The following is a 12,535-nucleotide window of genomic DNA, read 5'->3' as shown; positions in this document are numbered from 1 at the left end:
CCCCGACGAGGAGCAGCCGAGAGCCGGGTGGGGCTGCCCCTACTTCCCCACGGCCGGGCACGGGCTCGGCCCCAAAACACAACCACCGACCCACGAAAGCGCTCGGCCCGGGGCCACTGCTGCCCGCAACCCCCCCCCGGGGACTCCGCGGACCGGGAGACCCCACAGCCGAAACCCGCCGACCCACAGCGCGCCCGGCCACGCGGCTCCTCACCTGCCCCCCGGCGCGGCTCCGGCTGCCCCACGGCCCGGCACGGAGCCGAACCCGGCCACCGGACCATCCGCCGCCCCCCCAACGCTCCGGGACGGTTCTCGTCCCTTTTCGCTCTGACGCCTCGAGCCGAGCCGGCCCCGCTCCTCCGAGCTACCGGCGGTGCCCGCTCGGCTGCTCGGGGCCAGGCCCTGTTCTCGCCCAGCCGCGAGAAGCCGCTCCGGGGTCTCCTCGGTGCGTCCAGCCCCGTGCCGTGCCGGAGCGGGGAGAGCCGGGTACGAGCGCGGAGCCCTGGGGCAGGGGTTGCCCCAGTGCCGCCGACTGTGTGGGGGTGTGTCGTCCCCCCCCGCCCCACGCGGGGGGCGCACACACGGTACACCCGCGGGGCAGGGGCATCCCCGGGGAGCCGTGCAGCCGGGCTGCGCCGTAGGAGGGAAGGGTGATGTTGGTTTCCCATTTTCCCCGCAGCCTGATCCTCCCCCTCCCCCGTACTGAGTCGCCCCCCCCCCGCCCACCCCTTCCCGCGCGTTACAGCCCGCGAAAAAGCTTTTAACAACCCGATCAACAACACTCCCTTTATCCCTCTTCCAGCAGCAGCAGCGAGAGATTAAGCCAACTGCAGCACAGAGGAAGAAGGCAAGGAGAGCCTTTTCAAGCAAGGGCAGGACAAAAATGCACGGCGTGGACAGGCACAGGAGAGGCTGCATTATCTGGAAAGCACAACACCTCCCCAACGGCAGAAAATAAGGAACGAATCGTTTCCAAGGAGCTGCAGCAGACGAATCACCTTTTTCTTTATTGCTCTCCTGCCCTTTGTTATCCAAAGCGATAGGCTTCACCACCGGGCAGAAAATATCTGCCTAGATTTACACGGACAACCAGAAACAATCAAGCCACCCAGGAAAAAGTTCACAGCAGAGGTATAACACATCAGCAGCTAAAACATTTGTTACGCAGGCACAACTAGGCACTAAACAAAGGCTTTCCAACACTGGAGGTCTAGAACAGGTAGACATTAGCACAGAAGCACAAGGGGCTCTGTCACCCTGCACAAATCTCCCCGTGCCTACACACGCACACGTTCAGAAGTTATTTATCAGAAAACGCCCAACTGAGCCATTTGCCACAGTCACCAGACTCACGACGTGATAACACGACATGACACACGAGGTGGGCTCAGAGTTTTAAGGCAAAAATACCTCCCCCGCCCCCCACCCGAGATCTTTCAGGCTCCAGACCTGCCATCTCCCCGCACCAAACCTACCCGGCCAAAGGGTTTCAGGTGGCCCAAAACACAGTACACAGAAAATAGACGGGGAAAGCCCTACATTGTGCAAAAGCGAACGATACCCGACCAGGGCTTCTCTGCGGGGCCCGGGCCCGGCACGGAGCCGCCCCCCCCCACCGCGGGGTCGGGCCCGGGCCCGGGCCCGGCACGGAGCCGCCCCACCCCCACCCGGGCCCGGCAGGGAGCCGCCCCACCCCCACCCGGGCCCGGCAGGGAGCCGCCCCACCCCCACCCGGGCCCGGCCCGGAGCCGCCCCACCCCCACCCGGGCCCGGCAGGGAGCCGCCCCACCCCCACCCCGGCCCGGGCCCGGCCCGGAGCCGCCCCCCCCCCCACCCCGGCCCGGAGCCGCCCCCCACCCCCACCCCGGCCCGGAGCGGCCCGGGCCCGGGCCCGGCCCGGAGCCGCCCCCCCACCCCACCCCGGCCCGGAGCGGCCCGGGCCCGGGCCCGGCCCGGAGCCGCCCCCCCCCCCACCCCGGCCCGGAGCGGCCCGGGCCCGGGCCCGGCCCGGAGCCGCCCCCCCCCCCCACCCCGGCGCGGCCCGGGCCCGGCCCGGAGCCGCCCCCCCCCTCCCACCCCGGCGCGGCCCGGGCCCGGCCCGGAGCCGCCCCCCCCCTCCCACCCCGGCCCGGAGCGGCCCGGGCCCGGGCCCGGCCCGGAGCCGCCCCCCCCCCCCCACCCCGGCCCGGAGCCGCCCCCCCCCCCCCCCACCCCGGCCCGGAGCGGCCCGGGCCCGGGCCCGGCCCGGAGCCGCCCCCCCCCCCCACCCCGGCCCGGAGCGGCCCGGGCCCGGCACGGAGCCTCCACCGCTGCCCGAACTCACTCACCAGCGCTCTCCGGCCCCTGGCCACGGCCGCGCTGCTCTCCCAGGCGGCTGCCGCAGGCGAGGGTCGGGCGCTGCCAGGCCTCCAGGAGTCCTGAGGAGCTGGCGGCCACCGCAGGGGATGGCTGCCTGCGGTCGGACTGCCGCGGTGCTCCCCGCCCAGCTCCGAGCAGTCTCCGCCGGCCACGGGCTTCCCACGCCGGGCCGCAGAGGGGCCCCGGCACCGCAAAGAGACACCTCGCGGCGCAGCCGCCCCACGCACCGCTCCCACCTCCGCTCCGCCGCGCTGCGCCACCGGAAGCCGGAGCCCCGCGGGGCGGCCCTTAGAGGGCGGCCGGAAGGACCGGCCCCCACCGGCCCCTCCCCCGCGCCAGACCGCCCCCGCGCCCAGCCGTTGAGCGCCAGCGCCCCCTGCTGGCCGGGCCGCGCTCAGCTCGCGAGGGCGCCGTGGGCCGGGCGGGGGGGGACGCGCCGGCTCGGGGCCAGCTCCTTTCGGGGCGAGCGAGCGAGCGGGAAACCCCTGCGGGCCCCGGTCACGGCCGGGCAGAGCCGCGCGCCCTCCCAGAGCTGCTCAACGGGGCTGCCCCTCGTGACACATACCGAGCCGTCCGCGACGGGAGCGGGCAGAGGAGGAAGGGGCCGGCGGCCGCGGGGCCCTGGCCGCAGGCACGGCGAGGGGTGGGGGGCTGGGGCCCGTGGGGCCGCCCTGCTGGGTCACTGCCCTGCGCCGCACCGCGCTGGGGTCTGGGGCCCGACCGGCGCCGGGGGACCGGGGGCAGCCACGAGCAGAGGGCCTGAGCTTAGCCACGGCCAGCAGAACACCCCGAAGCGTGAGACGCTGCAAGGCCAAGGTGGTCCTTGGCAATGGGGGCGCCTGGGCTCGGCCTCCGCCTTACCCGTCCTGGGTCTGCGTGGCGTTCCAGGGGAATGGTGTTTTCCTTGTGCGGAAGGTGGGCTGGCCGGTCGGCCGTGCCCCGGCCGTTACCGATCCTGCCAAAGGCGCTCGCACGCTCTGGCCCATTACTGCTGCGGTGCCGCGCTGTAGCAGAAAGAAGAGGTGTTGTGTTATCTCACAAAAAGCCTCCTATGGTCAGTTGAAGAAATAACCTCTTTCCGTGGCACTGACTCTTTTCGTACAGTCCATAGCCGGCTTTCGGCTTTTGTCTTTACAGCATTCAGTTTGCTTTCTGCCTAGCTTTCTACCTGCTGTGAAACATTTGGATGGTTTTTTCTTTTTGGTTTTTTTTTCCCCTACTTGCTCCACAACTCCCACACCAACCACCCAGCGCGGCTCGCCTTTCAGCCCCCAGACCGAGGAGCCTTGCCCTGGGACGGCCCTTACATGTCAGCAGAGTTGTTCCAGCTCTCACCCTGTCCCTACCCAGCTGAGGACGTCTGTGTCCGTGGGAGGCACCCAGAAACTCCCCCTGCTGCGTGGCAGTCCCCTGCCCCGTCAGAGAAAACTGCGGCAATATCGGCTAAGTTTAAAAGCGTCGGCAGGAGGTGCAGAATACGTAAATAAAGCGGCGGTTGGCTGCCGGGTATGGGTGCAATATAAATACATTTTGTTTATAGGCCTTCGTGCCTATTCAGCGTTGAACGGCACCGCAGCCCACCCAGCCCGGGGCTCGGAGAAGGGTCTCTCCAAGGGCACAACCTAAGGCAGCGCAGGAAGCCCAGCTGCCACGCTCCCAGTCGCTACGGGACGCTCGCTTACAGTTACACTAACGAGGGTACGGATGAGGCTGGAACTAGCAGAAATGCTGACTCTTCTGGCCTTTTATTCGTGGAAGGTACAGCGCGCGAGCCTCGGCGGCTCACAGGAGAAGCGTGCAGTGCTGCCTGACTCTCATTCTCAGCTCACGTACTACTGCCAAAGCTCCTGCCCTGTGCTGTGCCAGATGCCGGCTGGCGTGAGCGCCTGGGCTCCTGAGGGACCCCCTTGTCCTGAGAGCCAGAAGTACTCACTTCCCTTTGCATGAGGCCTGTAGGAGATATACCCTGCAATTTTAAAAATCTGTATCAAACGTGGCAGACTCAAAAGAGGGCATTTTTAAAAAGGCAGGTTTGTTTTCTTTTTTAACTTTACGATCTACAGCCTAGCAAAGAGCTCCCTTTCAGTGTCAGTCGCTTGGCTTTCTCCCCTACTGACGAGGTCCCAGCCTCCCGGTGAGATCTCGCTGGAGATATTCTCAGTTTCCCTCGAGTACGTGGCTGCCCTGGCCCGAGGCCAGCGAAGAAGCTGACTTTGCCCGTGCCTGAATCAGCAACACGTCCAGCAGGCGACTTGCAGAGCCCAGGGAACCCTCGTAAAGAGGTTTGGGGGTGGGGCGCGCCACATCTGCGGCATCGGCCGTGGGAAAGGACCGGCGCAGTAAAACAGGTGGGTGAAACCGCGGCGCGCGCCAATACGTGCTGCTGCCTGGGGCATCGCTTTGCTGCGGGTCAAGTCAGATGCTCTCTGTAAGAGCGAGTCAGGGTAAAGGCAGCAGCAGATTTCTTTTCTGCTCATTTTAACAAAGGCTGGACGGAGCCCATAGAGGAAGGCACTACGCGTCTTGCTGGGTTTGTTTCCCTGCCTTCTCGTAAGCTGTCGCGGAAACTTGCACGAGGAAAGCCTGTGCAAGCTGATGATGACAGCCACACACGGTTGAAGAGGGAGCAGATGGTGAGAGCAGAGGTACGCGCTCAGGCTGTGCGCTGGAAGCTAATGCTAATGCTGCAAAATAAAGAGTGGATTTTCTTTTTTGGGTTTAGGTGAGCGCTAAACATTACACGTGCGTGTGTGCGTGTGTCTCTCGCAGGTTTTTGTCATACACCCCACCCTCCCACCCCAAAAAAACAACCCACACATGCCACGCGTTAAACAGTGGTTTTCCATTGTACTTAGACGTGCTTACATAGGTGTGTTGGTTTGTTACTTTTTTTAATGCAGAAACAGCAATACGATAGATTTAATACAGCTAGCAGTTAGACGGGTGTAGCTTTAGAGCGTCGGCTGTTTACAAAGCAACTGCACACCTTCTTTAACTCACAGTTTAAACAAATGAACTTGCAGTGCATCACACGTGCTTTGTACAGTCACGTTCCACACGGCAGGCCAGATGCTTCACCCTGCCTTGTCCTTGTTCCCCCGACTCCGACGGGACCGCCGAGGCCATCCTGGGGACAGCGCCGCTTTCTAGCAGCTGGGTTGCTTGCCTGGACGCCCCACAGACAAACAGTCATTTCCCCACTGAACCTCTTCTCAAATATTTTCCTACCCCTGCAGGCCCCACGTCCTTTGGTTCATATTTCCTTTTTTCCGGGCTTTATGCACAGGACCGATGATTTCCAGAAATAGAAACAGAGGCTGATTCAGTCCAGGCTAAACATTCTCTGACCTAAACCAAACTGCCTTCGAAGAGATAGCTGTACTGTGGGCACCACCTCGGGAACAGAAGTTGCCCTGTCATAAAAAAAAAAAAAAAAAAAGAAGGAAAACAAGGCATTTCAGGCTGAGGAGGCTGAACGGTGTGCTGGGGGCGGTGGGGAGTTGGAAAGAAACAGTTCAGACGATCAGAGCGAGCTTAGCGTTGCAAAGCGTGCCATTATTTTTAATTTGGCAGTCAGAAGAAAATAGATTCTGACACTGATTTCCTGTGTGCTGCGGGAGTTCTCGCCTCAGCATTCCTGTGCACCATTTTACTTTTGTGTCCCGTCTGCTTTGCTTTTGCGCTGTAGCTCTCCGGTTCTAGCTACGCTTCCCACCACCCCCGTTACTCTTTGACAAGCCCAGCTCTCACTGTGCTTCCCTTCCCGTATGCGCGTGCAGGGAAAAGCCCGCGCGTCTGCCACTACAGGACACGCTCTGGGAGGCAGGAGAGATGACGACGCTCCCTGACAGAGGACACAGCTGAGGGGCGGTCCGCCGGGGCTGGGGAGATGGCAGCACCTTCCCTCAGCTGCCCCATCCGAGCACGGGTGCAGGTGAGCGCTGAGGAGAGACAAGCAGGCAGGAGCCGCAGAGCGAGAGAGAAAATAAAATTCACGGGTGGGTGCTACTTACGTCTCATTTGTAGCGCAAGGGATGAATTCTCAGCACATTCTTGGAGCTGCCCCTTTGGGACTCACGGAGAAGAGGGAGGTTGGCCACGCGGTGCAGCCCAGCTCTGCTTCCCCTAAATGGTTTTACTGTTCAGGTGTTGCCCTAATCTGGCCGGTACCCCTGCAAAGAGTTTGGGATTTCTGCTGCCTCTCCGGGCCAGCCGCAGACCCTGACTTCATCGCAGCGAATGACCCTGCACTCCTCAGAGCGGTTGCCGAGTCACATCCCGCTGCCTTCCCTGCAGAACTGGAGACCCTTTTTCAGCCCTTGCCCCCTCTTCTCTCAGCTCGTTGCCCATCCCTTTTTCAGGGCCGGCACCGATCCCGCCTCCAGCTCGCCCTGTCTCCACCTGCGAGCGCCCAACAGGAGCTAAATGTCTCCTCAAGGACGCACGGAAGAGACGCGCAGGCAACCCAGCACAGACCCCCTGCAAACATCTTCTTTCCATTTTCTTTCCTCTCCTGACACAAAGAGATGACTTAGGAAAAGCGTACTGCTCGCATTTCACCTGCACTGCTTCTACTTTCACTTTCGCTCTCCTTGGCAGTAATTAATAGCGGTGGTTGGGGAGGGCTGGGGCATTCCCCCAAAGCGGCTGCAGTTACATCCGGGCGGTTGTGGCACTCCATTAGCTTTGTCATTTTAAATCTAAATCTTCTGGAATTGTTAGTTCTCGTCAGGAATCACCCGCACCTGCAAATTTTCTTAATGCCTACGCTTGAACCCAGCCACTGTTTAACAGCTCACCTTTATTTCTGTTCATTTAAGAATCTAAAGCTTCGTTTACTGCTTGGGTTGGAAGCAGGAGCTGTCGCTGCCTCTGAACTTTCTAACAGCCCTGTTACAATTTCAGTATTACCCACTCCCAATTTAGCTTTCCAGTTCAATTTTCATTGTAGATTCTAAAACTGTCCTTATTTTGTTTCTGATCAGGAGTCATTAATGCCTGCAGTTGATGTAATAACGGCTGTATTTAGATTGAGCTATTAATGACTCGCAACTCTATTTATGGCATAAAAAAGGACTGCCTTTATTTTTTTTTTAATTACAGATTAGGAATAATGACTGCCTGGTTTGCTCAGTAATAGGTGCGATTAAATTTAGTCACGACTCCTCCCTAAATAAAATGTATTTATTTGCACTCTAACAATTTAACCTTCCCTTTACCGGCCAGGGGCACCGACAAGTGCCCGTGCGTACCTCCGCTCCCCCTGCGCCGGCTCCCCAGGGAACAGCCTCTTACCCTGACCAGAGCCTGCAGCGGCCCGTTGTCGTCCCAGCTCCTTGCCCTCGAGAAAGCGGCCGCCTGAAGCGGCAGCAGATCCGCTGCTGCCCAAAGGGGACGGAAATGGCGCGGGGTAAATGATAATATGAAATGATAAATGAATGAAATGATCTCACAAGGGGGAAGAAAACCAGCAAAGCAAAAAACAAACCCCAAACAGAACACCATACCACTAAACCGTCTCACCGCCCCCTCAGCGCCCGAAACAACATCCCGGGAGAAAAAAAGCAAAGCAGGCCACAAGGGACCTTTCTAGTACAGATGCTGCCAAAGAGTGCCAAGCTCTGGAATCCTTACCTCAGGCAACGCCTCCGCTTCTCTAAACGCCAGAGCACGCCTGCCCGGGGGGCTGAGACAGCCCCAAAGCTGCGACCGCCCGAGGGAACACGGGAGCACCGACGGCAGAGAAGCCCAGGGGCAGCAAGAGCTGCCCGAGCCCCGGCTGGGGCTCTTCGACCCCCGGGCCCCGCCCCCGCCCTTCCCACAGCGCCCCGCAAAAGGGGCGGGCCGAGCCCCCCCGAGGGATGAAGGCTCGCAGGGTGGCAGCAGAGAGCAAAGTGCACCGCACAGCACCAAAGTGGGTGGGTGGGGCCAGGTGGGTCGGACATCAGACGGCCCGCCTGCCCATCGCCGGGGGCAGGGCCCGTTGCTAAGAGCGTGGCGAGGGGTATCAGGACCGCCCTCAACGGGCTATCGCAAGGGGTCAACACCTGTCGCTAGGGGCTGTGCCTACACGGTTCCGGCCCCCACGGTGACGTCACCACGTAGCGTGCGGGGGGTCACTAAGTGGCGTGGAGAAGTGAGCGCGGCAAAATGTCGCTACAGCCCGTGCACGGCTGCTGGCTGCAGTACCGCGGTTTGGTCGCACGGTGGCAGCAGAGAGCTAAAAGGTCGCCACTGCGCATGCGCGGCTGCCCACCTGCGGTACGAGGGTTTGGGCGCTCGGTGGAAGTAGGGGGCAGAAAATAAAGCGCCACCGCGCATACGGAACTGCCTGGCTGCAGTACCGGCATCTGCTTGCACGGTGGGAGCAGCGACCAGAGGAAAACTTCAGCCTGGGGAACGGGCAGCTTCCCGTCTGCAGTACCCGGTTTTGATCGACCGGTGACTGCCGCGATCGGGTAAGGGGCGGGTGGAAATCTCTACCAGGGTAGCGCAGCTCCCGCCTGCAGTCCCGGGGTTCGGTCGCTTGGTGGAAGCAGCGAGCAGAATACAAAGGGTGGCCACTGCGCATGCGCGGCTGCCCACCTGCAGTACCGCGGTTTGGTCGCTCGGTGGCAGCAGAGAGCAAAAAGGCCCACTGCGCATGCGCGGCTACCCATCTGCAGTACCGCGGTCTGATCGCACGGTGGCAGCAGAGAGCAGAAAGAGACGCCACTGCGCATGCGCGCCCGTCCACCTGCAGTACTGCTGTTTGATCGCACGGTGGCAGCAGAGAGCATGAAGAGACGCTACTGCGCATGCGCGGCTACCCACCTGCAGTACCGCGGTCTGGTCGCACGGTGGCAGCAGAGAGCAAAAGGGCGCCACGGCGCATGCGCAGCCGCCCACCTGCAGTACCGCGGTTTGGTCGCACGGTGGCAGCAGAGAGCAAAAAGGCGCCACTGCGCATGCGCGGCCCCCCACATGCAGTACCCGGGTTTGATCGCACGGTGGCAGCAGAGAGCAAAAAGGCGCCACTGCGCATGCGCGGCTGCCCACCTGCAGTACCGCGGTCTGATCGCACGGTGGCAGCAGAGAGCAGAAAGAGGCGCCACTGCGCATGCGCGGCTGCCCACCTGCAGTACCCGGGCTTGATCGCACGGTGGCAGCAGCGACCAGCAGAAAAGGCGCCACAGCGCATGCGCGGCTGCCCACCTGCAGTACCCGGGTTTGATCGCACGGTGGCAGCAGAGAGCAGAAAAGGCGCCACTGCGCATGCGCGGCCGCCCACCTGCAGTACCGCGGTTTGATCGCAAGGTGGCAGCAGCGAGCACAAAAAGGCGCTACTGCGCATGCGCGCCTGCCCACCTGCAGTACCGCGGTCTGATCGCACGGTGGCAGCAGAGAGCAAAAAGGCGCCACTGCGCATGCGCGGCTGCTCACCTGCAGTACCGGGGTTTGATCGCACGGTGGCAGCAGAGAGCAGAAAGAGGCGCCACTGCGCATGCGCGGCTGCCCACCTGCAGTACCGCGGTTTGATCGCACGGTGGCAGCAGAGAGCAAAAAGGCGCCACTGCGCATGCGCGGCTGCTCACCTGCAGTACCGCGGTCTGATCGCACGGTGGCAGCAGAGAGCAAAAAGGCGCCACTGCGCATGCGCGGCTGCTCACCTGCAGTACCGCGGTTTGATCGCACGGTGGCAGCAGAGAGCAAAAAGGCGCCACTGCGCATGCGCGGCTGCTCACCTGCAGTACCACGGTCTGATCGCACGGTGGCAGCAGAGAGCAGAAAGAGGCGCCAGTGCGCATGCGCGGCCGCCCACCTGCAGTACCGCGGTTTGATCGCTCGGTGGCAGCAGCGAGCACAAAAAGGCGCCACTGCGCATGCGCGGCTGCCCACCTGCACTGCGAGCGTTTGGGCGGTCGGTGGAAGCAGGGGCAGAAAGTAAAGCGCCACTGTGCATACGGAACTGCCTGGCTGCAGTACCGGAATCTGCTTGCACGGTGGCAGCAGCGACCAGCGAAAAAACTTCACCCTCGGGAACGGGCGGCTGCCCGTCTGCAGTACCCGGTTTTGAGCGCTCGGTGACTGCCGCGAGCAGGGTAGCGCAGCTGGCCCCCGCTGTTCCGCGGTTCGGTCGCTCGGTGGCAGCAGCGAGCAGTGACACATCGTCGCCACTGCGCATGCGTCTGTTCCGGGTGCCGTACCGCACTTTGGCCGCACGGTGTCAGCAGGGTCCACCATCGCCACTCCGCATGCGCGATTCCCGGCTGCCGTAGCACAGCACGGCGGCAGCGGCACGACGTCCGTGACTCTTCTCTGGGGCAAGACCCGCGCCGGCTCTGGGTCACGTTCGCCGGGATAACGGAACTGTTACTGCGTGCGCAGAGCTCATGTTTCTCTGCACCTTCCCCACTCCCGCAGCCCCAGCAGTGTCAGTCGTTGCCTCCGCACCGCCCACCACCAAAGTGCCTCGAGCATTTTAGTCCTTCCGTCTCGACTGCTTTAAAAATCAGGTGGCCGTAACCGTCCTCCCTCCTGCCCCACTCACCCCCACCCCACGCCCTAGGGAGGAGAAGCAGCACAAACGACCTGGGGAGAAAGGTCCCCTTTCCCACCCCCCACCCCCCCGGAGTGAGCCCCATCAGTTGCTGTAGGCCTGCGGCATCAGGGCTGTGACAGGGAGAGCAGCAAGTCAACAGGTCCTAGAGGGTTAAAGAAGAAAATCAATCAGGGGAACACAGCTGCCCTTCCGAAGGCAGGCTGCCTGGGGTGAGGGGGGCAGCTGTGCGTCAGGGCACGGGGCAGCCAGGCAGACCAGGTGCCAGTGGCTGACCTGCAAAGGACTTGTGCGCTGCTGAGCCTTGGGCTTCGTTGGCTTGGCAGCGCCTCGCCTCGCCTCTGCACTGCCAGCACCCTGCTCTGCTCATCCTGCGTAAGCACAAGGCTTCAGCGAGCACAGAACAGGAGGCCAGGGAGAGGGAGGACGTCACCGGGGGAAAAAAGAGTCATGCGGGGGGGCCATGTCAGGGGAAAGCGTTTGGGAGGGCACAGACACACGCAGAGGGAGGGCGGGGGAGGAGGCGGACACCGCTGGACAGGGGCATGTCTGGGCAGACACGCCACGGGGAACATGCATGGGGATGACTGACACCAGGGGGTCCCCCCAGGATAATCCACAACGGGCAACTCACCTGGGCTAACCTGCAGCAGATGATCCGCTCCAGATAACTGACCCGCTCCGGCGAATCCATTCCAGATAAGCCCCAGCAATGCCCCTCAAACTGCCGGTGTTTCACCCCAAATTTTCCCCAGTTTAGGGTTTTCGGTGGGTTTATTTAGTTTTGGTGATTTCCGGTTGGATGGTTTGGCTTTTTTTGTTGTTGTTCGGGTTACTTTGGTTTTGTTCGTTTGGGGTTTTTTTTTTTTTTTGCTTTTCCATAAGGTAAAAGTTGGGATTGCTTTTCCAAACGGTTCACTTCCGGGTTTTTTTCACCCTTTCCACAACATTGAAATTGGCGATTTTTTGCTTTTGTGCATGAGAATGGTTAGCAGGGTTCCGCCCCCCCACCCCCGCTTTTTTTACCCCCCTCCTTTCCAACTGCACAAACCCAGCAGGAGTGGGCTTTCCCAAGAGCCCCGAATTGTTTTCTTTCCCCCAAACCTGTTTGGGGTTTTTCACCCCCCATTGCAGACCCAGACTCAGGGGCTTTGGAGTGTGTGTCTGCCCTGGCAGCAGCTCCCAGGCTGCCTACGCAGCCCCAGAGGGGAAAGTCCCCATTTGGGGGAATCGGCCCCAAATCGGGATGGGAGAAGGAGAACGGGGAAGGGGCAGCATTTGAAAGCGCTTTTGTGCCTTCAGTTGATTGGGGGGTGGGCTGTGTGTCTAATTTTTAAATCTTCTCTATAAACATCTCTATCAACGTGGTTTCTTTGCATTTTAAAACCTTACATAGCATAGACATTTGCACTATGTGTCTACTTACACATCCTTACGGAGTACATCTATATTTTATATATACTATCTGTTTTACATTTACATACAACATCTGTTTAGACTTAGCTATTATATTTACACTTACACCTATTTAGGCTATTTACACTTACACAGAATATCTCTTTACACATACCTGTTTAGACTTCCATATTAACACGTACATAAAACAGCTATTTAGGCTAGCTATCTGCTTACTTACCC

The sequence above is a fragment of the Phalacrocorax aristotelis genome, unplaced genomic scaffold, assembly GCF_949628215.1.
Source record: "Phalacrocorax aristotelis unplaced genomic scaffold, bGulAri2.1 scaffold_86, whole genome shotgun sequence".
Lineage (NCBI taxonomy): Eukaryota > Metazoa > Chordata > Aves > Suliformes > Phalacrocoracidae > Phalacrocorax > Phalacrocorax aristotelis.
The sequence above is the reverse complement of the archived record's forward strand: the minus strand, read 5'-3'. Positions refer to the sequence as shown.